This window comes from Rhinatrema bivittatum, chromosome 6 (assembly GCF_901001135.1).
Source record: "Rhinatrema bivittatum chromosome 6, aRhiBiv1.1, whole genome shotgun sequence".
NCBI lineage: Eukaryota > Metazoa > Chordata > Amphibia > Gymnophiona > Rhinatrematidae > Rhinatrema > Rhinatrema bivittatum.
The window spans coordinates 305,440,087-305,462,021 of record NC_042620.1 but is presented as its reverse complement, the minus strand read 5'-3'; the positions used below and the strand labels follow the sequence as shown (position 1 = coordinate 305,462,021).

Below are 21,935 nucleotides of genomic sequence, written 5' to 3'. Positions count from 1 at the left end.
GAGCGCTATACAGTATCCTGGGTGCGCTGGCCTAACGCTTCACAGACACGCTGGTATCTGTCATTTCAAATGTCATTTCAAATGTCATTTCAAATGTCATTTGAAATGACAGATACCAGGAAGTGGACGGTTCTCCTACGCTCAGGATTGCCAGTCCTCTTTCCTCTCCTCCCGAAGCAAGCAACGAAAGTGGAAAAAATGAAAAAAAATGACTTACTTTTTTTGCAGCCCCCCTCCGGAGACGGACATCGGCGACGAGGGACCGCGGCTCCCCTCCCCTGCCTCCAGCTGCCCGCGAAGATAGACGCATCGCACGGGCGAAAGCGGCCCCTGTGCGTGCAATTGGCCGCTCAAGACGTGACGTCACATGCCGTGACGCCAAACGTCGTGACGTCACATCTTGAGCGACCCAATTGCACGCACAGGGGCCGCTTTCGCCCGTGTGATGTGTCTATCTTCATGGGCAGCTGGAGGCAGGGGAGCCGCGCTTGTCTTCGCCGATGTCCATCTCCGGAGGGGGGCTGCAAAAAAAAAGTAAGTCGCTTCGTTGCTTTTCACTGCCAGTCCTCTCTCCCCTCCTCCCGAAAAGCAAGGCTGCTTTTCGCGCCTTGCTTCGGGAGGAGGGGAGGAGGACTGGCAATCCCGAGCATAGGATTGCCCGTCCTCTCTCCCATCTCTCTCTTGCAACTTTTTTTTCCGCTTTTCTTTTTTTCCGCTTTTTTCCGCTTTCCGCTTTCGTTGCTTTGGGAGGAGGGGAGAGGACTGGGGCTGCCCCGGAGACCAGCACCCATGGACGCAGCCAGAGCAGGTGAGCGGGGGCTGGGGGAAAGTTTGCCGCCTACCTTTACCTCTAAAGCAGGGGTAAGGGTAGGCGGTAAGTTAGCAGGTTAAACGCGCGGCAAAATGGCAGGGTAAAAAAGCGATAGTCGGGGCGCGCGTTACTGTATGGGAGGGAATAGCTAATTCGATCGTTTACATGTAATATACATGCCGCAGGCGAAAGGGGTTACCCGGTGATTTAAAGAGGCGGTAAGAATGGGTTAAAGGAGATTTTGTATCGCAGGAAGGGCTAACGCGGCTGAAAAGTGGGTAGAAAGCGGGTTAGGAGCAGGGTAACCACGGCTGCACTTTACTGTATTGACCTGACAGTGACTAATTAGCTTGAGAGATTATTTTTAGGTATTAATTTATGGTATTTGTGTAACAAGCATGGTATGTAGTCTCAGATTTAGGTTTGGATGAAGCCAAAATTGTTTGGTGGGGGGGGAAAGGCTTTTAAAGAAAAATAAAAAACCTGGGCAATCATTAAGGGAATTCAATATTTCTATTAAAAGTAGTCCTATAATGCTTTTCTATATGTGCCGGCAAGAGAAATTATCATATTATAAGACTTAAAATTTGTTTTTAAAACAAATTTTAATCCCCAAATGGTTTCTTTGTGGTGTTTTTATATAAGGGAAATGGAAGTCCTCAATGCCCAGATGTTTAAACATTCAAACAATAAATACATATTTAGTTGTCTACCCCAAACACCAGAGCCTGTTCAGTATCTATTGCAGAATTCAGAGAGAGGGCTATGAAGGCCCAATGTTAGCACTCCCCAAATGCCATACACATCCTTATTTTCTAACAGGTCGATCCAGTAAAGTGTGCTCCGTCGGAGCGCACTGTCACCCTGCTCTGGACGCGTGTTTTCCCTTACCCCTTATTCAGTAAGGGGAGGAAAACACGCGGCCCACCCGCGGCACCTAATAGCGCCCTCAACATGCAAATGCATGTTGATGGCCCTATTAGGTATTCCCGAGCGATCCAGTAAGTAAAATGTGCAGCCAAGCCGCACATTTTACTCTAAGAAATTAGCGCCGCCCGGGAAGTGCACAGAAAAGCAGTAAAAACTGCTTTTCTGTGCACCCTCCGACTTAATATCATAGCGATATTAAGTCGGAGGTCCCCAAAAGTAAAAAAAAGTAAAAAAAAAAAATAATTTTGAATTCGGCCCGCGGCTGTCGGGCCGAAAACCGGACGCTCAATTTTGCCGGCGTCCGGTTTCCGAGCCCGTGGCTGTCAGCGGGCTCGAGAACCGACGCCGGCAAAATTGAGCGTCGGCTGTCAAACCCGCTGACAGCCGCCGCTCCAGGCCAAAAGGAGGCGCTAGGGACGCGCTAGTGTCCCTAGCGCCTCCTTTTCCTCGTTTGCACCGCGTCGCCTAATTTAAATACTGGATCGCTCGCACCGGCGAGGGGCCGGTGTGCGCGCCGGGAGAGCGGGCGTTAGTCCGCTCTCCCACGGACTTTACTGGATCGGGCTGTAAGTGGGAACCTTGAAGTTTGAGATCAGATGAGCTATTAGAAGAACCCTAGCTATTTTAATCGGGTGGCTCTTATCCAACTCCTTATCACTGCATTCTGTTACAAAGGCTCACATTTGATTGCATTTCATATATATATTTTTTTAATTTGGCAGCATGCGCTTTAAGTAAAAGTCCATATTCATACACACTTAGTTGGATAACTCTGAAGTTATCCAGCTAAATGAAGATATAGCCAGATAAGTTAGAGGCATTGTGAGAATGTAATTAGGAAGTGTTGTGTTGTTACCCAGCTAAGTTAACTGGCTAACTCCGATATTCAGTTAGCCGATAACATAGCCAGCTGTCTGGTCGTGCCAAAGAGCTGTCTTAAATTTAGCCAGATAAAGTTAGCTAGTCAACTTTAAGATAGCTGGCTATATTCAATAGTGCGGCTGCGATATCACATATACCTATAAAGTTAGCCGGATAGTGACTGAATATGGACCTCTGTGTTGTTTAGGAAAGTGTAAATTGCATTTTCTTTGAATGAATGCCTGAAAGATGTCTGAGTTGCTGTATTATTTGTATGGTTAAAGGACCTACACTGGTTGCTAGTAAAACTTAGATCAAAATTTTAAGACTCTTACCTTAATACATAAGCTTTTACATGTTGATGAAAGCTTTTAGTGAGAAAAACATTGAATGGTATATACTAGGTCGTTCTTTGCAATCAGCAAATAAAATGACAGTGAAGGTTTCTGCAAATTGCAATTACCGACTGCAAAAAACAAAGCAAGGGCTTTTTCTTATGCACCAGTTGTAATGTGGAACTCTCTTCCTGATCAATTTAGGAAACAAATGGATGTTCTGATTCAGGGATGTCTTATTCAGGGAGGCATTTGATTGTCAGTGATATATTGTGCTGCTTTTATTGTTTAGTTACAGTATATTATTTTTGTAATTTTTGGGGGGATAAATTCGGAATTCCGCATCAAACTTTGTTGAATTGGAGGATGCGGGCAATAAGCTTTTGGATAAATCAAATAATGTGGCGCCCCCTTGGGTCAGCCACTAAGATGGCCCTAGGTCTCTGCTTAGAAAGTCAACATTTCTATGGGCTTTCCATACTCTTCAGGCCCTCCCAGCCTGGAGGGCTGGGATTGGTTGCCTCAGCCTATTTAGTGAAGGTGGTTTAATATTCAGGGTGGTCAGTTTCAGTTAACCTCAGAGGAGAAAGGATGCTGTTTTTTCATGTCCCTGGTGAGGCCTCCCTGCCTCATCATGAAATGTAGTTTTTGAGGAGACTTCTCATTGTGCACTCCCTCCTAGAGGGTCCCCTTCATATTTTTGCAGTGAAATGGTTTTTTGACAGACCCCCTTTTGGACTCCCTTGAAGGGGCTGAAGACCTGTGAGCTTCACTGTACTTCTTGGATGAGGCAAGCACCAGTGACCGTATCTGGCAGTATGAGATTTTTGATGGCTAAAATGTGTCCTATTTTTAGCAGAGTCTGCTGTTCAGCCCTTGTCCTGTGTCTGGGGAAGCTTTCTCCAAAGGGACAAGGATTAAAGACCTATGAGCCCTAATCTACTTCCTAGATGGGGCAAGCACTAGTGACAGTACTGAGAAATTTTTGGCAGCAAGCAAGTATTCTGGTATTATTTTGTGGGGAGATTTTTGTCGATGCACCCCTCCCCATAAGGAATCCAGGGCTAGGATAGCCTGAGTCCCGATAGCTCAAGACCTTACCTGCATGAGAAGTCACAAATCACAAAGATCAAGGAGAAGGACCAATATTTTTAGAGACCCCACCCTCAGGATTTCCACTCCTATGGGACCAGGGCACAGGCTGGGTGACTGGGAGTGAACATCAGATCCAAGGTAGGGTTTTTCTGTGATAAGGGGGATCCTACACTCCACGGGATTTCACTATAGTGCTGGGACAGCTTTTATATATCCAGAGTAAAAGTGGTAAGCTGAACCACAGGAGAGTAAGAGAAAGAGCACCTACTCAGAAAAGAGAGGCATCTGTAAACATCACAGCTGGATATTTCCTTTCTTGATAAATTGGAATTTACTTTGACTTTTTAAAGAAGCAGTAAACTTTTTTTTTATTTTAACACCCAGCATGTTGTCCTTGTTTGTCCCAGGATCTCACCCTTTGGGATCCACCTCTAACTACACACATTGTGAGAGGAACACACTACCACCCAGGCCATAAGCTTAAATCTTCCTCCCCCCCCCCCCCCAATCAAAAAGGATCCACCCTTGGGACAGAGAGTAATATTATGGGAGAAGAGCCAGCCGGAGCAGCCCCGAAAGAATAAATACGTTTGTGTGTCCTTGGGACATAAACCTCCCCCAACAAAGAGTAAAAGGCAATGTACTAGAGATCCAGAATTCCACATCTGCGATTCCAAAATCTGTCCTAAAAGACCCCCAGCCAGTCGGGGTTTCAAGATATCCTTAATTTGCATGTGAAAGAGATGTACGTCATGGTTATCTTTGAAAACCCGACTGGCCGAGGGCCCCTCAGGACAGGTTTGTGAACCGCGTTCTAAATGGATTACTCATCTTTTGGTACCATAACAAGGGCATTTTAATATAAAAGTAGTTAATTAGGTAGCAGAAAGGTATGTTAGTTGAGCTCTCATTTTAACATGGAAAGACACCATTCCTTGCAGCTGCAGTAGCCAGAGCACTTCCTTCCTTCCTCAGCTCCAGATGCTTCTGTGTTATTCCTCTATGCCTTTCTTCTTAACTTCCCACACTTCCAGCCACATTTCCCCAAAAAATACACTTTTGTGGGCTACATAATAGCAAATCAAAATTTAAATGTAAAAAAAAAGGCATATTTCCACAAGGTACTGAAATATTTTTAAATAATTTTGATCTTGCATTCCCTACATTTGCCATGCATAGAAGATATCAGCTGAACATAGTCTCCCAGTTTGTGTTGTGCTTAAAAAGAGTTGGGGGAGGAGCACTGTAAATTTTACAATAAAGTGGTCATATACAGTGTATTAATTTCTGGCATCATATGCAGCATGGTCACAGTTGAGGAGAATCTTTGTAAGGATATGCAGGTCTTCTAGAAATATTTTTCTGTGGAATTTGTGAATCCCAGATTTATCCGTGACCCTAAGCGTAGCAAACCCCACTGTGGACAGGCAGCAGAATCCACTGCAGATTTAGCAAAAGCGGAGGAAGACGATGTATCAGCTGTGGCATTTAAAAGACAAGAAAACTGCTTTGCACTTCTGCAGCAGGTCTTGTCAAGATCTGTGGATTTCTGACAAGCAAAGCATGATGAGCATTTGTCAAGCAGAGCTCAGGGACTTGCGGTGGTGTTTGTTTTGTAAATGTGATGTGCAGCTATATGAGCCAGCTTTCTTTTTTCTTGTTAATTGGATCTTTGACTCTTTTTGTGTCTGCTTTTTACAGTGAATTTTGACTAGAAGTAATTTTAATGAAATCCTTTGACTAGAGGCCTCAGCATGTCCAGATTTATACTCTTGAGAAGTAAACATTTTTACACTTAATAGCATGGTTATACTCCAGGGGACTCTAGTCTCATAAGGGAGCAAAATAAATGCTCATAACAATTGGCTGCTAAGCTCCTATGGAGTCTGTGAGAGAGATGTCGGGAGAGCACAAAGATATCTGAGAGGCTCCACTGAGACTTGGAGCACGCTCAGCAAGGGAACAAGCCATCTCCAGATTCATGCTAAGTTTGGAATCAAAGAGGCAATAACACTTAGTTTAAAAGTTACTTTTTTCCATTTCAGAAACATGTTTTAGGACTATATACCACTGGGGAGCATTTCAGCTTCTCTTACATTGCAGTCCCAAAGATGAAATGACTCTTTGAACAGCTACAGAAGGGATTACATTGATGTTTAGCATCGTAACAGTAAATGATGGCAGATGGAGACTAAATTGGCCCATCCAGGCTGTCCAGTTGAGATTCTGTGTTTCTAATATGAATTCTTTGTAGTTATTGTAGGCACAGAGAGAGTAATTTTCAAAGGGACTTCTGTGAGTAAAACAGTGTTTAAGCACACAAATGCAGAGTTACACTGAATAGCCCCATAGTGCCTGCAGTGAAGCAAAAGCAAAACTATCTCGCTTATCTACAGGGTTAATTTGGTAACATCATGCTTAATTTATCGAGCAAATATGTGTGTAAGCTATACCAGTTTTCAAAGCAGACATAGGTCTGCTTTGAAAATTATCCCACCAAATCTATTTGTACGTGCTTGCACATGCTACTTGCACTAAATACCTTTTTAGCGAAAATGTACATGCCTGTGCTTGAATTTCAAAAGTATGCGTGTTAAATCCAAACCTAAACTCTGCCCTCGGGAATGCCGCTGCATGGTCCAGTTCTAGGTATACCTGACATATTGGGCAGGCAGTTTTTTTTAATAAAATTGCATGCTAAGTTTCCTAAAATAAAATGTTTTGCATTGCCGTACATATGGGCTACGCCGCTTCCATTTCATCAGCTTTGCGCCAGTTTGAAATTTGTTGCCAGTTGGCCTCAGACAGACCTTTAGACCTTTTGTCTCTATGACGGGATGGGACAAAGGTCCAACTGAGTCCAGCTGGCAACATTTTGAAAATACTTCAGCTGGAGCCGGAGACCTGGAGGGCACTGGGCACCGCTGGACCATTAGGGAACTGAAGTAAGTTCTGAGGGGGTCATTGGTTAGGACCAGGGGAGAAGGAGGTCTGGTGTGTGTGTGTATTTGTGTGCGTGTGCGCTCTTCTTTGATACAGAGGGAGTTGGGTTTGGCTCTTGGCGAGGAGTGGAGACCTTAAAAAAAATTATATATTTTTATTGTTTACATTTCAGCCAATTGAGGGTGTGATGGAGGTGGGAGAAGGGGGTCTTTCTAGGCACCCTAGGGAGGATTGGGGCTGCTAATGCCCTTTTAAGAAAACAACCTAGGAGCATCAAGATGTGGGTTAGTGTCCCAGTGCTCCCCGGGAAAGCTTACCTACACCTTTTGAAACTAGCCAACTCCCTAAAATAATGCAGTGAATTCAGTGGATTTGTATCTGAGAATAAACCATGCCGCCTGAGCAGCTGTTTTGCATCCCTGGTGATGGCTGCTTATGTCATTGCTATCGAGGCCAAATAATTTTAGCTGTATATCATAGGGAGCATTAGTGTATTTTGCATCCTGTTGCTATGTTAGGTTTTATTTATCCCATGGCTCGAAGTGTTTATGTTCTGGTTACAAATCAAGAGCGAGGATTTATTTTTTTTTTTCCAAAGAGATTAACTATTTATTGGTATCTCGAGTCAAGGTTTGAAAACTTCCTCCTAGATTTACTCATCCTGTACTCTCACAGCCCACCTGCACCCCCCCCCCCCACCCCCTCCACCACACAGAATACTTTGGAGAGGGTGGATATTGGGAATACGTTGTGAGTGCATTTCTTTCCTGGCAAGTGCATATTCTACCCCCCCCCCGTGCAGCCCACCTCACCCCCTCATTTTTCTTCTCTCTCTCTCCCCTTCACTCCTTTTCTCCCCCCTTGCTCTCCTCCTTGGGGGGGCCTAATTCTACTAGTGCCGAGTTTTATGGTTAGGCAGTAGGTATTTAAATGAACTGTTCAGTTTTTACTATGGTCTGATTATTGTGCTGAGTTGATTGTCCTGGTTTGGTTAGTATGGGTTATTGAGGGTAATACAGAGATCAGCAAACTGCGGTTCTTTTGCTGGCTCCCATGGCACTTGCCATCAGGCTTCTGTGAATCGTCTGGGCCTCGGGGAAATTTACATCACTAGTGGCCTCATAACCTCAGCTTGATCAGTGCTGCTTTCCTCAGCCTGCTGGGATCCAGGCTGAGGGAGGGATTCTGCTCCTCCACCAGCATGGCCTCAGGCTGAGAGGGGTAGAGCCTGTGCTAGATTGGCCTACTGGGGCTTCTACAGTGGAGGCCCAAGGCTCTCTGCTTACTCCTGCGTTCTGCCTTGTTTTACCCACAAGGAAGAGAGAGTATGTTTTTTGGAAACATATTTAGGTATTTTTTTAATATTTTGGAAAGCTCCACTTATTTTGTCACTCCCAGCATTATGGATCTAAGCAAATTGCAGCATGGCTTTTCTGTTCAGAAATTCGCGCAAACTGCAAACCGATACATACAAAATATGAAAACATAAAAAAATGTACTTAAAGTAGATTTTTAAAAGCTAAATCTGCTTGTTTTTTCCTGTCCTTGTTTTACCCATTTCCAAGTTTTGAGGATTAGGTGAAGTCCTGAATGTTTATATTGACGATTAGGAAATGCCCTGTATGTTTTTCTTATTAGATTGTAAGCTCTATTGAGCAGGAACTGTCTTTTTTTGTATGTTTGTACAGTGCTGCGTATGTCATGTAGCGCTATAGAAATATTAAGTAGTAGAAGTTGATCATAGGCTCATCATGCTGCTTGTGATTGTTTTCTTGGCAGAATACTGCAGAGGTTTAGCTTTTGGATGCTATGTGCTGCAGAAGACAGTCTTCCCTGCTGGTCCCCAATACTTAGCTCATGAGGTCTAACAGGCTTGAGCTCTCCCAGGCCAGTATTGCTGGGGTGTGGCCAGACCAAAACATGGAAATAACAAACAAGCCATTGTGATTTTTATCTACTAAAGCTGACAGTTCATACTAGAAAACAAATATTTGCAGATTATCTGAGTGTACATCAAATTAAAAGGTCAACACAAAACCTTTTGAAACGTATTCACATGTATCCTTTAACCCTTTCCTTTATAGCTTCCAAGTTAAATACAAAGTGCCTATTGCTTTGAATATTTCAGTGCAAAAACAAATATTTTTTTTAAAATTCCCATTTATAATGCACATATAGTTATTATGAGTCCACTTTTTCAAATAGAAACATAGACATTGATGGCGGAAAAAGACCATATGGCCCATCAAGTGTGCCCCGCCATCTTGTTTTATATTCAAATCACAGACCTTTAGTCTGGGCCTTTTCGTTGACACTAGGGTTTAATTGATACTGCTAATCCCATGTCTCTTAGCTTTAGCTCTTTAGGGGTCCACAGAGTCTAACCCATTCTCATTTGATGTCCTACCCTGTTTTGTTCTTCACAATTTCCCGTTTACTTCCTCCCTATTGTTATTGCTAATGATACACAAGGTGGCTTATTGCATTAAGGTACAATAAATCCCTGGCCCTAAGGGCTTACAATCTAAAGGTTATGCACGTAAAAATGAGCAGTTACCCATGTAAAATAGCATACATGTGAGCATATGCTATTTTATAAACCTCAACAACCGCGCATAAATCAGGGTTCGCGAATAAATTTGAATGTGTAAAAAAAAAAAAAAAAAAGGAGGCAGGCCATGGGCATTCTGGGGCGGAGCCAACATTGTGAGTGAGTAGCTGTTTTATAAGCAGTTGAATCATGTAAATGTGGCAGCTTACTCATATTTACTTCTGCTCAACATCTGGAAGAAGTGATCACAAACAGCTTAAAAGTGAAATGCTGAAATGGAAAGACTTTCAGCTGAAGAGCCAGGAGAGTCTTGATGACCTGCAGATGGAGTGGGCAAATTGAAAAACTGGTAATTTCATTGCCATACGCATGTTGAAAAATCTTCCAATTTATGTGCATAAAAGCCAGTTTACGGGGATTAAATGCATCTAAATAACGTGAAAAATCTACTCGCGTATCCCTTTAAAATTTGAAGAAATGCCTGGTGTATCATTTGTGCACACGTAACTAGCGAAAGTCTGATTTATCAGGTTAAGTAGTGCCTTTGCTGCTATATAGATGGACAAATTCAAACATCTGGATATGTAGGAGCACTTACTCTGTAAGGGGTAATAGCGAATGGAAAACGCGCAGCTAATCCCCTCCCCCCCCCCCCCCCCCCCCCACGAAACTAATAGCGCTCATTACATTTTACTCAGAAATTGGGCAGGCGTTAATCAGGGACAACACCGGGAAATGTGTACAGAAAAGCAAAAAAACCTGCTTTTCTGTACACCCTCTGACTTAATATCATGGAGATATTATGTCGGAGGTCCCCCCCCCCCCCCAAAAGGCTTTGCTGGCCCGTGGATTGGAAAATGGTCCGCTCAATTTTGCCGGCATTTGTTTTCCGAACCCATGGCTGCCAGTGGGTTCGACAACAGACTCCACTAAAATTAAGCGTCTGTTGTCAGGCCCGCTGACAGCCACTGCTTCCACTAATAAGGAGGTGCTAGTGTCCTTAGCGCCTCCTTATTAGCGTGGGCCCTAATTTAAATAAAGAATCACGCGCCCAGGAGAGGTGCCTGGGCGCGTGACGGCTCTCCCACGGAGTTTTTTGAATCTGCCTGTTTATCAGTAGAGAAAGTGGGATTTGAATGCTAGTTTTTCTGGTTCTCAGCCCATTGCTTTAACTACACCAAGCCTTCTCTTGCATAACAAAAAGTGTCCACTTAAAGCAATAGCACCTAATTAATGCATACTTGTATACCATCTTTGTTTCTATTCAAACCTGAGTCCACTTGAGAGATACGGATATGTGCTAGTCATATCTTTTAATTATGTAGCATTTCAATAGAATATCTTGCAGCTTTCAAATTGTTCGTCTTCCAGGCTGCTATATCCACTCATAGTTTCCATACATAGGATTATATAACTTTGTGTCAAGAGGCAGGTTAACTTAGTCCTGATTTTACTCCATGCAGGTGTGTTTTTAAGCTCAACCTATCCCTTTTGATGAAGTTCTATATGGTCATTCTATCTTTGATATAAAAAAAAATATTTCACTTCAAACATAGTTAATTGTAATAGAGTGTTACGAATTTAGAAAAGACATGGATAATGCAGATATTGCTTTTCTTAAATATGCTTAGACATTTCACATTAACAGTCAGCAAGATGAGTTGTGCTTTAATAAGATGGTTGAATGAAACCCATTCTACTTCAAGATGGGATACTTTTCGACCAGATGGCCAGCCATTTGGTTTTCTTCACGTTCATAAGCTGCAAAGCTACAAGGATTCTAACTATGTACACAAGAGTTAAAAATCCTCAATACTAGGATGCAAATAATGAAAATGGTACCACTCCTTTTGTGGCAGTCTGTAGACTAAAGTAAAGGAGAGATGCATCAGTTGTAGCAGCCTGCCAGAGGATTGCTCTTTTCTCTACCCACTCATAGCCTGTTCACTCCTGCCTTGGCAGTCATCTAACTGAATGAAAACTTGAGGTGCCCCACTGAAATGTTTGCAGCTCAATGCATTGTGCCAGCAGTGTTAAGATAATTTTTATCATGGAGGAGTTGAGCTAGATGAGCAGCTTTAAGTGTTGCTGCCCTAGTTGCCGAAGATGAGATGGAACACATAGACAAAATGTGCTAATCATAGATTGATGTTGGATGTAGGCAGCTGCTTAAGATGCAGAGGGCAGAGCTCAGATGCTTATTTACCTCTGATGTATGTACTCTTGTCCCAGGCAGACTCATAGTGCAGATATGTTAATTTGAATATCAATGTCCAGAATGACTTTAGTCTTGCAACATTTACTGTAAATATGCTAAATCCAAAACTCAGGAGCACACTATCAACTTGTGGCAGACAAGTATACAGTACATTGACGTCACTAGAACTTGATTGTCAAGCTTTCTATGAGTCTAGTCTCCACAGGCAGGAGCCCTGGATGACATAGCCTTCCCTCCTGCTTGCCAGTGATGGCAGTGCAGTCTCCCTGAGAGAGAGGGGTGAGCAGGAGCATGGGCAAGCAGCTTGCAGCTGCACCTTCGGTGTCATGCCCAGTAACAGTTGCCTGTGCATATCTATGACCAACGCACCATTGATCTGATGCAAGGATGTCAGGACTGCGTTGGGGACCAGGGTTGCCATTGAGCACCATGGTTACCCTTGACGTCTTCGAGGTGCTGGAATGCCCTCAATGTCATTGAGGTGCATGACCACCCTTGATACCTATGGCACAGAAGGCCCTTATGGTATTGTGAATGTGGAGTCTTGATGCACCAGAGTCATCGAAGCCTTGGGTCTCGATGTGGCGGGGTGGCAGCACCAACCTCTAGTGTCAGGAACCAGGTTTGCCATGGTTCCTGTCAATGCCATTGGGGCCGACCTTGATGTTGATGCCCCAGATGCTGCAGTGCCATCGGTACCAGTGACACCCTCAATTCCATCGAGGTGCATGCATGGCCACTCTCAATGCAGTCGAGGTGTTTGGCCTCAATGCCATTGCAATACAGAGCTTCCCCAATACTATCGGTCCATTCAATGCCATTGAGGTGTGGGGACATCATAGAGGCCATTGGGTGTGTTGGCAACTGATGCCTTTTGTTGCTACTCTTGACCATATCAGGCACCACTAACGAGGCGCTGGGATTACCACTGAGTGCCCTGGTCGTCCTCGAGACATTGTTTGCTGGGACTTTTGAGAGCCCTTGAGTGCCACTGAAGCCCTTGGGCAACAGGGATTTTGGCCTTCGGATCAAGCGCTGGGGTCACCATCTACTCAAGGCACCCTGGTATGCTGAGGCATCCAGGCGCAGCAGTCCGGTGCCCTTGAGGCTCCTTGGCGGTGTCCTGACGGGGCACTGAGGAGCACCATGCTGTTCCCATCACAGGCTAGGCTATTGGGCACCATAGATGCAGATTATCTCAGAGGCTCTGAGCTATTGGGATTGGGGTCATCAGAGGCCCTTTCTGGGTTCATGGATTAGCAAGTCTATCATCAGCCATAGCCACTGGCGAGGGACACCATCTTGCTCATAGCATCGACACTCTCGGACGAATAGGTGAGCCGAGGGGAACAGTTGATGGCACTGGCAGTTATCTGTTCCTTTGGGTATGAATGAGCCGGGTTGGGCTGCAGAGCCCGCAAGCACCCCTAGCAACCTTGGTATTGCCGGTCCATCGATTTGTTCGCAGGCGCCTGTGGCCGGGGATGGTGCTATATACAGTCTGTCTGATCCTGATTTGGTCAAGCACTGTCTAAGCCCTGGGTGCTGCGTCATTCTGTGCCCTTGATGTGACCTTTGTTGGGGAGCATGATAGCTTTATGGGCCCTAGGAACACTGTTGTCATTGTGGGCACCAATGGATGTGGTTGGATGCTGCGGGACATGGCCATAGGGCTCCGTGGGCACTGTCGGTTGCCATGGACTTCACTGCTATTGTTCCATGGGGAAATGTCAGCCTCATTGCCAAACCAGCTGTCATTCCTGGCCAAAGCCTTGCCCCCCTGGTGATGTCATCTACATGGGAGGTTCAAAAGCTGCCAGGAGATGGTGGAGGCGTCCTGCATTGAAGGAGTGCATGCTCCACACACAATTGGCAATTCTGTGCTCCCCCAGGACTACTGCTCACCTGACCTATCCTGTAGACAGGACCACAACATATTACACCCTGTCCTTGACAGGGTGTAATATGTTGTGAACTTCAGGCCTACCTTCTTTCCCTGTTTGGGAGTTTGGGCTAGCATATGATTCAGGGATTGCTTTCATCCCTTGAAACTCTTGTCGCTGTCCTGCACAGTCAGGTAGGTCTGGTTCTTTGGCATGTAGAGTCTGTCCAAGGTCCTGCCGTTGTGCTGATTATTCTCCAAACGTTGCTTGGGCTTTCTGCCCATTGTGTCTATCAGCCACACATGGGCACACTTCTTTGCAGACATTCTGTCATTTGGATGTCAGTGGTCTGCAGTTGGGTTTTTGGTTGTCTTCTGACACTGAAGGAAAATAAGTGATCTTCGTCCAAGAGTCCTTGTTTACATCTCTAGGCGTTTCCTATACCCAGGAGGTTCCAGATGTATTATCACTGTCAGGGTTTACCAATCCGAAACCCTGCTGGTGATGTCTTCCATGATGCGGAGTATGCTTCTGCTCACACTTGCATCACTCCTCTGCCTTAGGCACCCCCAAGAGCTTTGTGTCTGTCATTTATATGGTTTTTGTTTGTAGAACCCAAATCTTCTCCAGCCTGGACCTCTTTGTGGATCAGCTGTCTCACAGGCAAAAGGGAGAGAGGTGGTGCTTTCAGCACTGTGCGGTTTCCTGCTTTGTCTGACGCGGACAGCCTATAGCTAGGGATTCACCCATATGTGAGGACTACTATCCTGCTTGTCCTCGGAGAAAGCAGAGTTGCTTACCTGTCACAGCTGCTCTCTTTGGACAGCAGGATGTTAGTTCTCATGAAACCTCCCCACCTCCCCTGAGAGTTGGTTCTCCATGTATTAGCTATAATCTGGAATGAGAGACTCTGCCTCGGAGGCAGAGTGGTGGTTACAGCTACACATGTTCAGTAGGGCATGTTTGAAAGTTCTAGATGATTTGAAATCAAAGTTCTGTGCTGGGCTCTATCCGATGATGTCATCTATGTGTGAGGACTAATATCCTGCTGTGCTCTGAGAACACCTGTTACAGGTAAGCAATTCTGCTTTTTCTTATGATGTCTCATTTAAATATGATTTGTGATTTTGCTAATAAACTGATTTGCATGACTTTCTAGCACATAAGAGATTTAGCATAATATTTGCATAGGGCTTCACAAATGCAAAATGAAGCACATTAAAATGGCAAATACCCATGATGTTTGCTGTTTTAACACACACAGACAAATGCATTTTCAAAGCTGGCCACATTGTAGTACATCTGCCTCTTAATCAGAAAATTAATAGACTTTGGGCACATCATAGGTAGTACTTTATGGTATGTTTAGATTGTTGAGGAAACATGTGGTAGGACTTTTTATGAAATTAATTTTAGATGTTTTGGGTTATATTGATTTATGGACATACTATCTTAAATTACATGTAGGTTTTGTTTGTTAGATTAGGAATCTTTCAATTTTTAATTCTGTTAACCACTGAGAGCCATAATTTGGATGCAGTGAGATAGAAATATAAATAAATAAATACATATGTATACTTTGAAGTTGTGGGGGGAAGAATTGACAGTTGTGTGCTGCAGAGGCCTTACTAGTTGACACAAAACAGAAGCTGGCAGAAGAATATTTAAACTGTGTAGACTGTAGAGAAACCTTCCTGCTGTGCTCTTGCATGGGATCTTGGCCTGCCTAATGTGACCAGCTGAAGAATATCAGTATTTTGAGGGGATGAGGTGGTAAATGATTTGCATTGTTCTGTGTGCAAATTATGAACTAAAATGTTATTTGGGGAAACAAATTCACAATTTAAGATATTCAGTGACAGATCTTGCTGCATTCTAAGCAACTCACCCAAAGAGATTTGTGCAGTGTTCTCTCCACCTAGCTTGATGTTAATTAGGTAGAGTGTCCATCAAGCTAGGTGGAGAGAACCTTGCACAAATATCATCTTGGAGTGAGTTTCCTCACTCCGAAGATCATGAAATCTTCACAAGAGACCACTGTTCTGTTCTGTTTGTACGTCTCACGTTGAATGTCAAAGTGGCCCCTAACCCCCTACACCAATACTTAAACCTCACCTCGAGTTACTAGGTGGGCCTCCATAGGGATATAAATACCTATCTAGGGAGAAGACATTATGGCTAGTCTCTCTCGTGCTCTCTCTCTTCCCCCCCCAGATGGCTAGGCTGGTGCTCTGGGAGCTTCAAATTTACTAAAATAGGAGACATCACAAAATGCACTATCACACGACTTAACGCTACTGAAAAAGGTGTAGTTAAAATAGTCATTAAGTCTGTGTGATAGCACAGACTGGCAAACCCAGCCCACTCCCACCCCTAACTCCTCCTCTTTGTGCCATACAATATGGTGCTTTCACATGCGATAAGCCCTTAACGCATGTGAAAACACCTTAGTGCATTTTGATAGGTTTATCCAAGGGGGTCATTTATCTGGCTACCTGTTGAGGCATATTCAGTAGTGCAGCTAAATGTTTTTACCTGTAGAAATGCTTTTGAAAACTACCTTTCCTTTGCTGAACTTTTCTAAGGAGTGCTTATGTTGAAGATGGTAGGGTGACTGTTAATGAACAGTGCAAGTGAATCAGGGCATTTCAGCCTGGTTCACACCCTTGGAAATGCCATAAATTTATCAGTGTCTTAACAAAAATGTCTTTCACTTTTTTCTCTTAAAAATGTTTGCAATTGAAGCAAAATTCACCCTAAATCTACATAAAATTTTGCCTTAGTTTCAGCATGTTAAGAAAAATAAATTTGCAGTTTGCAAACTGAAAATTCTGCAACAGAAATATAAAAGAAATTCAGCAGGAAACCAGATTGTCAGATGAAACACTGAGGGGAGACAGGGCATCTTAGTATGAGAGTTAAATAGCAATCAGGGCATGGAGCGATCTTGAGATGAGAGCACTTTTTTTTAATGCAAAACACAATCTAAACACCTCAGTGCAGAATGTGTGTTAACCTGGGTTCCATGGGACCCAAAGTCTCCCCAGAGGAACTCGAAAGCTAGCATGGCTGTGCCGGCCCCACCCTTAGAACAGCTGCTCAGTGAGTTTGAGCCATGGGGTCCCTGAACTGCTGCACTGCTCTTGGGAGACACTGAAAACACTGCAGGAGTTCGGGCAGAGCACCACTCAAGTCATTTGAGAGCTGTGCTGTCCTGGAAGGAAACAGCTAGGTGGGAGTGGAGCCGGCGGCCCGGTTGGGATGGGGCAGGCTGGTAGGGGCTGACTTTTAAGGATGCCTGAAGCTGGGGGGAAGAGGCACAGACGTGGATGACTGAGGGCTGCTTCATTCTGAGGGGTTCCATAAGGGGCCCTCCCATCCCTTTTCGGTTTCTTAACACACAAATGGTTGGAAACCACTGCCTTAGGGAATGCTCTAATTCTGTATAACTTAGAGGGGGGATTTATGTGCTAGGAAAAGCTGAACTGCTCAGTCTGGCTTTATCAAAGAATGTCTGCTGGATCTCGGTTGTGAGACAGATGACACTGGGAAGCAAAGTCTGTTAGCCTTTTATGTAGAAACGTTATCTGGTGAAATGTATGCATTCAGAAAGGTAGCCTTCCAAAGTATTCATGTCTCAGCTTCATTGCCTTTTGATCCTTTTTCCCTTTATTGCCTTGAAGTTTACATTTTTTTAGTAGGGCTGTGCGCTATCTTGTAGATCTCAACAGGCCTCTCCTTTGAATTTTACAGTCTTATTCCACCAATAGATCTCTTGCCACTCATGGGCTCTGTGAAGCTAAGTAATCCTAGAGCAGATATACGCACTTTTGCTACTTAAAAGAGACTTATTTAATATTAGTGAGTTTTTGATTTCCATTAATCAAACAACATAATGCAGTACTCTTGGAAAGTCTAATTATACTGAATTACACACAAGGGAAAGAAGACTGCATCTGCCTTTTGCTTGACCAGGTTTTATTAGTTGTATAATGTGTGACAAACAAATTCCCTGTATACAGGAGTTCTTTTCAGGTGTGTTGCATCCCAGTTTGCCTCCTTTCAAACAGAAAAATATCCATTCCGGTAGAAAAGCTGAAAACTGTGCTGTTGTGGACACTGCTCTCAGCACACAAACTATGAAAGTAAGAACTAAGACTGAAATAGCCTAGGCAGCAGGCTAGTATGACAGACTTCGTGCATTTTCAAGGCATACAAGTCATTCTGCCCCTTTTCTCTTGTCCTTTTGAGGTTATGTGTAGGGGAGGAGCAGGGATAAGAGTCTAGGGATTCTAAACAGCTTGAGATAAATATTTAAAGTAGTTCCCTAATCATTGGCTGCTTTGTACAAATCTGTTATACGGGTATAACACCAGCAAGTAAGCTATCCCAGCAGTGTTTTGTGTGAAAGACATGTGTGACCGAATGCGTTAAAGGTCAAAGTTATTGAGGTTTACATGAATGAATGTTACATTTTCTTTATTGTGAGTAGACCAGCTCCAGTACTGTAGTTCACATGCTGTAGAAGAACTCAAAGCAGTGGCTGGCCAGTCATAAAGATGGAATAGAAATCAAATAAATAAATAAATAAACCACCAACCCGGAGATGTGTTGATAATTTTGGTTTGACTGCAACTATATGTACACTGATGTGATGACTCTAGTTGAATATCGGTATATTAAAAAAAATAAATAAATAAATAAATATTGTTTCCTTGGAAAGCTGACCACACACAATCTACATATATATAAGGCTTGTGTTGGTTGGTTGTTCACCATCTGGGACACTGATAATTATAAAGGTGACTGGTATGCCCAGTAGTTACTATCATAAGCTTGGATGGACCATTTGGCCCTTTTCTGCCATCATTTCTATGTTTATATGTGCTCTTTTTTTTCTTTTTTTTATCAGAAAATGTTGTTTTAACAGTATTCAGCTTTGCTCTCTTACAGTTTGAGATTTTTTTTTTCCTAGAGTCGCAGCTTTTCTTTCTGGTAGTTTTATTTTTTTTTTCCCAACTGTCTGCTGGCCACATAGTGGGTTTTCCCCGTGCAGCCTGGAGAGTCTTGTTAATCAAAAAAACCCAAAGCCCTGCTTCTGCAGGTTTTGTATTTGTGTCCTTTCTTTGCTCTCTCTGTTTTTTCTTTATTTCCACAGTGTTGACAGAACTGATCTATGCAGGCTGTCTGTGATTGTGTAGGCCACTGAGCCTGGGGACTCGCCTGAGTTCTACCCAGGCTGGAGTTCCATAGCAGTTCACCGATCGCTTGGCATCGATGGATTCAGACGGTGGAAGGATCGAGGACCATGGAGTTCCTGTGGGGGGGAGAGAACTCATCCTCCCCACGTCTCAAGGAACTAATCTCCACGAGTGTGAGCCCTGGATGACATTGCCTCCCCTCCTGCTTGCCAGCCTTGGCAATGTAATCTCCCTGGGAGAGAGGGTGAGCAGGCCTGGACTAGCAGCTTGCTGCCGCACCTCTGTGTCATGCACATCAATGTTTGCCTGTGCACAGCTATGATCAGTGCTTCATTTGTCCGATGCATCAATGTCGGGACTATGTCAGGAACAGGGCCCATCATCAGTACTGTGGCCCTCTTGATGCCATTGAGGTCCAGGGTCACCCTCGTTGCCATCTAAGTTTGTGACCACCCATGATGACGTGGTGGCCTTCTGTGCTGTCGGCATCAGTGGAACTGGAGTCTTGCTGCACCAGTTGGGAGCTGTGGGCCTCGGTGCTACGGTGCCATGATGTGGTACGCTCGATGACACGATGCCTTGATACACTCGATGTCACATGCACTCGATGCCTCTGTATACTTGCGGCTCTCAATGCCTTGGTACCCTCGTTGTTCTCAGTGCTGTGGTGACCGCAGTACCATCGATGCTGCTGTGCTTTCGTTGCCCGCGGGGCCCTCTATGCCATCACCCTTGATTCATCAAGGTTTGTGCATGGCCACCCTCGGGGCTGTTGAGATTGAAGCAGGGGCAGGCCCTCAATGTTGTTGGTGCATAGCATGGATGCTGCGGCAGCACTCTATGCTGTCGAGGTGCATACCCTGTATCCCGTAGGTTGTAGAGGTGTGCGGCCTCAGTGCCAGCATGATCTCATTGCCATCGTGATTCGGTGCTGCTACAATACCATTTTTGCCTTCGAGGCCATTGAGGTGAGGGGTGGGGGAGCTACCGGAGAGGCCTTCGGACCACCGATGCCCCTCATTACTGCCTTGACTATGTCGAGCCCCACTGACCAGGCACTGGACTCTCCATTGAGCGCCCTTGTTGCCCCTGTGGCTGTCAGCCGCCAGGACATTCTGAAGCTCCCACATGATCCTGCAGCCCTCGGGGGGGGGGGGGGGGGGGGGGGGGACGACGACAAGGATTCTTGGCCTCTTACAGATCAAGCACAGAGGTAGCCATTTACTCAAGGCACCCTGGTGCGCTGGTGCGTCTGTGTGCAGTGGCCCAGAGCCCTCAGGGCTCCTGGGTGGTGTTCCCTACAGAGTACTGGGAAGCTCAGGGCTGTCCCTTCAGCCAATGATCCCAGTGTTGGGTGCCCAGCCAAAATGCACACACCATCAATATTAATGGGGGCTAGTGAGGCTCTCGTCAGTCGTAATGCTTGCTTCTAGCTTGCAGCATCGATACCACCTGATAAATCAGGGAGCCAAGGAGAATTGTCAGCACTGGTGGTCATTGGTGCCTTTTTGATATCTATGGCCTGTCGGAGGCTGTGGGGCCTCTTCCTGTAGACGCCCATGGCTCCTTTAGTCTATACCTTCGTGCGTCGGGGCCCCCAGGCGATCGATGTCTGTGGGCACCTGTGACGCAAATTACCAGCAAACTGCTTATATATTGCAGGATGTGTCTGCAGTCCTCCACAAGCACCTGTGCTTGCCAGGGTCTTCACTGCATTAGTTCCTTGTGGACTTGCAGGTGAGCTGGTTCTAACGTAGTTTTGATGGCCCGCCTCTTGGAGCATTCTCAGGTACTGAAGGGGGTGACACCATAGACCACCACCCTCCACCATGCCTTCGTCATGCTGTCCTCTCCAGTCTGCTGCAGTTACTGCGTTGACACTCAGTTTGCGCAGTTGGGACAAATAAGGCATCTGTTCCAAGGGCCTTGGACGCTGGCAGGTGGCATTCTCACTGGCTGTGCAGTCCTCAAACAGGACCAAAATATTCTTAGTCTTTTTTTTTCAGCACTGGTGGTCATTGGTGCCTTTTTGGTTCGTTGTGTGTGCGTTGGATTTGGGGCGGAGTTATTGGGTGTGGTTGATGAATGCTCTCGTATAACGGTTAGTAAGACGCCATTTGGTCACCATTGCCTTGCTGTTCCGATTTGCTGCATTGAGAGACGGACTCTGGTCGGAGTGAGACAGTGAGTGAGAAGTGAATTTGGGGGAGTTGTGAAGATATAGTGAAAAGTGAATTCGGGGAAGTCATGAAGGTAAGATTGGATTAATAAATTTTAGTATTTTTGTCAACTTGAGCTTTTTGGAATGTTTTTGTAGTGGATGTTATCTTGTGTACTTTGTTCTTGAATAGGTACACGTGAATTGGATAGCGAAACGGAGGATGTGGAGTTGTTCCAAGAGTGCTTCAGTAATGTTAAAGGATTATGGAAGGTTAGCACTTATTATATACAAACAACTGTGAGTTATGATGTTTGCATAAAGAATTTTAATATACTGTCTTTATTATAGGCTGAATTGCTGTTAAATCGGTGAATAGTAGTTGCTGTTTTGAGATTATTGGAGGAAGTGAATTGAATAAGGGCATTGTGATACTTTTGGGAGTGATTATTAATTGTGTTTTAATTTTGTCTCTGCAATTGAGGTTCTTGGGAAGAAATGAGTCGCAGGCTTATTTTTTAAGCCGCCCCTTGAAGAAGTGGGAGAAAGGAGACGCTGATTTACTCTCTGGCTTGGGACTGAGTTGTCCCCTGAAGAAGCTGAGGCGAAACAAGGATCCTTGTTGGGACGCAGTGAAGTGCTCCTGTGTAGATGTATGAGAAGACCCTGTATGATAGAATATAGTGTGGGATTTAATTATTGGGTTGAGAGGACTCTGGTGAATTCAGTGTTGGAATTATAATAGGGTATTTGGATAAAGTTTTAAAGAAAAGGGGTGGTGGTATGTTATCAGCGTGGGATTATGATCATGTCGAGATGCATTAAAAGATAGATATCTAATATTAATATGGTGGAGTATAGTCTTTAGATCTGTTCAGAAGGCTGATATATGATTATTTTATATTGGGTGGGGAGTGCTTGATGAATGAATGAGCGTGAGTGTAGAAGG

At 44.6% G+C, this 21,935-nt stretch overlaps 1 protein-coding gene across 1 annotated transcript in view; it reads left to right on the top strand.

The window, feature by feature from the left end:
• Nucleotides 1-21,935, top strand: part of DIAPH2 (diaphanous related formin 2) — a 2,404,298-nt gene that overhangs the window by 53,698 nt on the left and 2,328,665 nt on the right. The window lies entirely within an intron of this gene.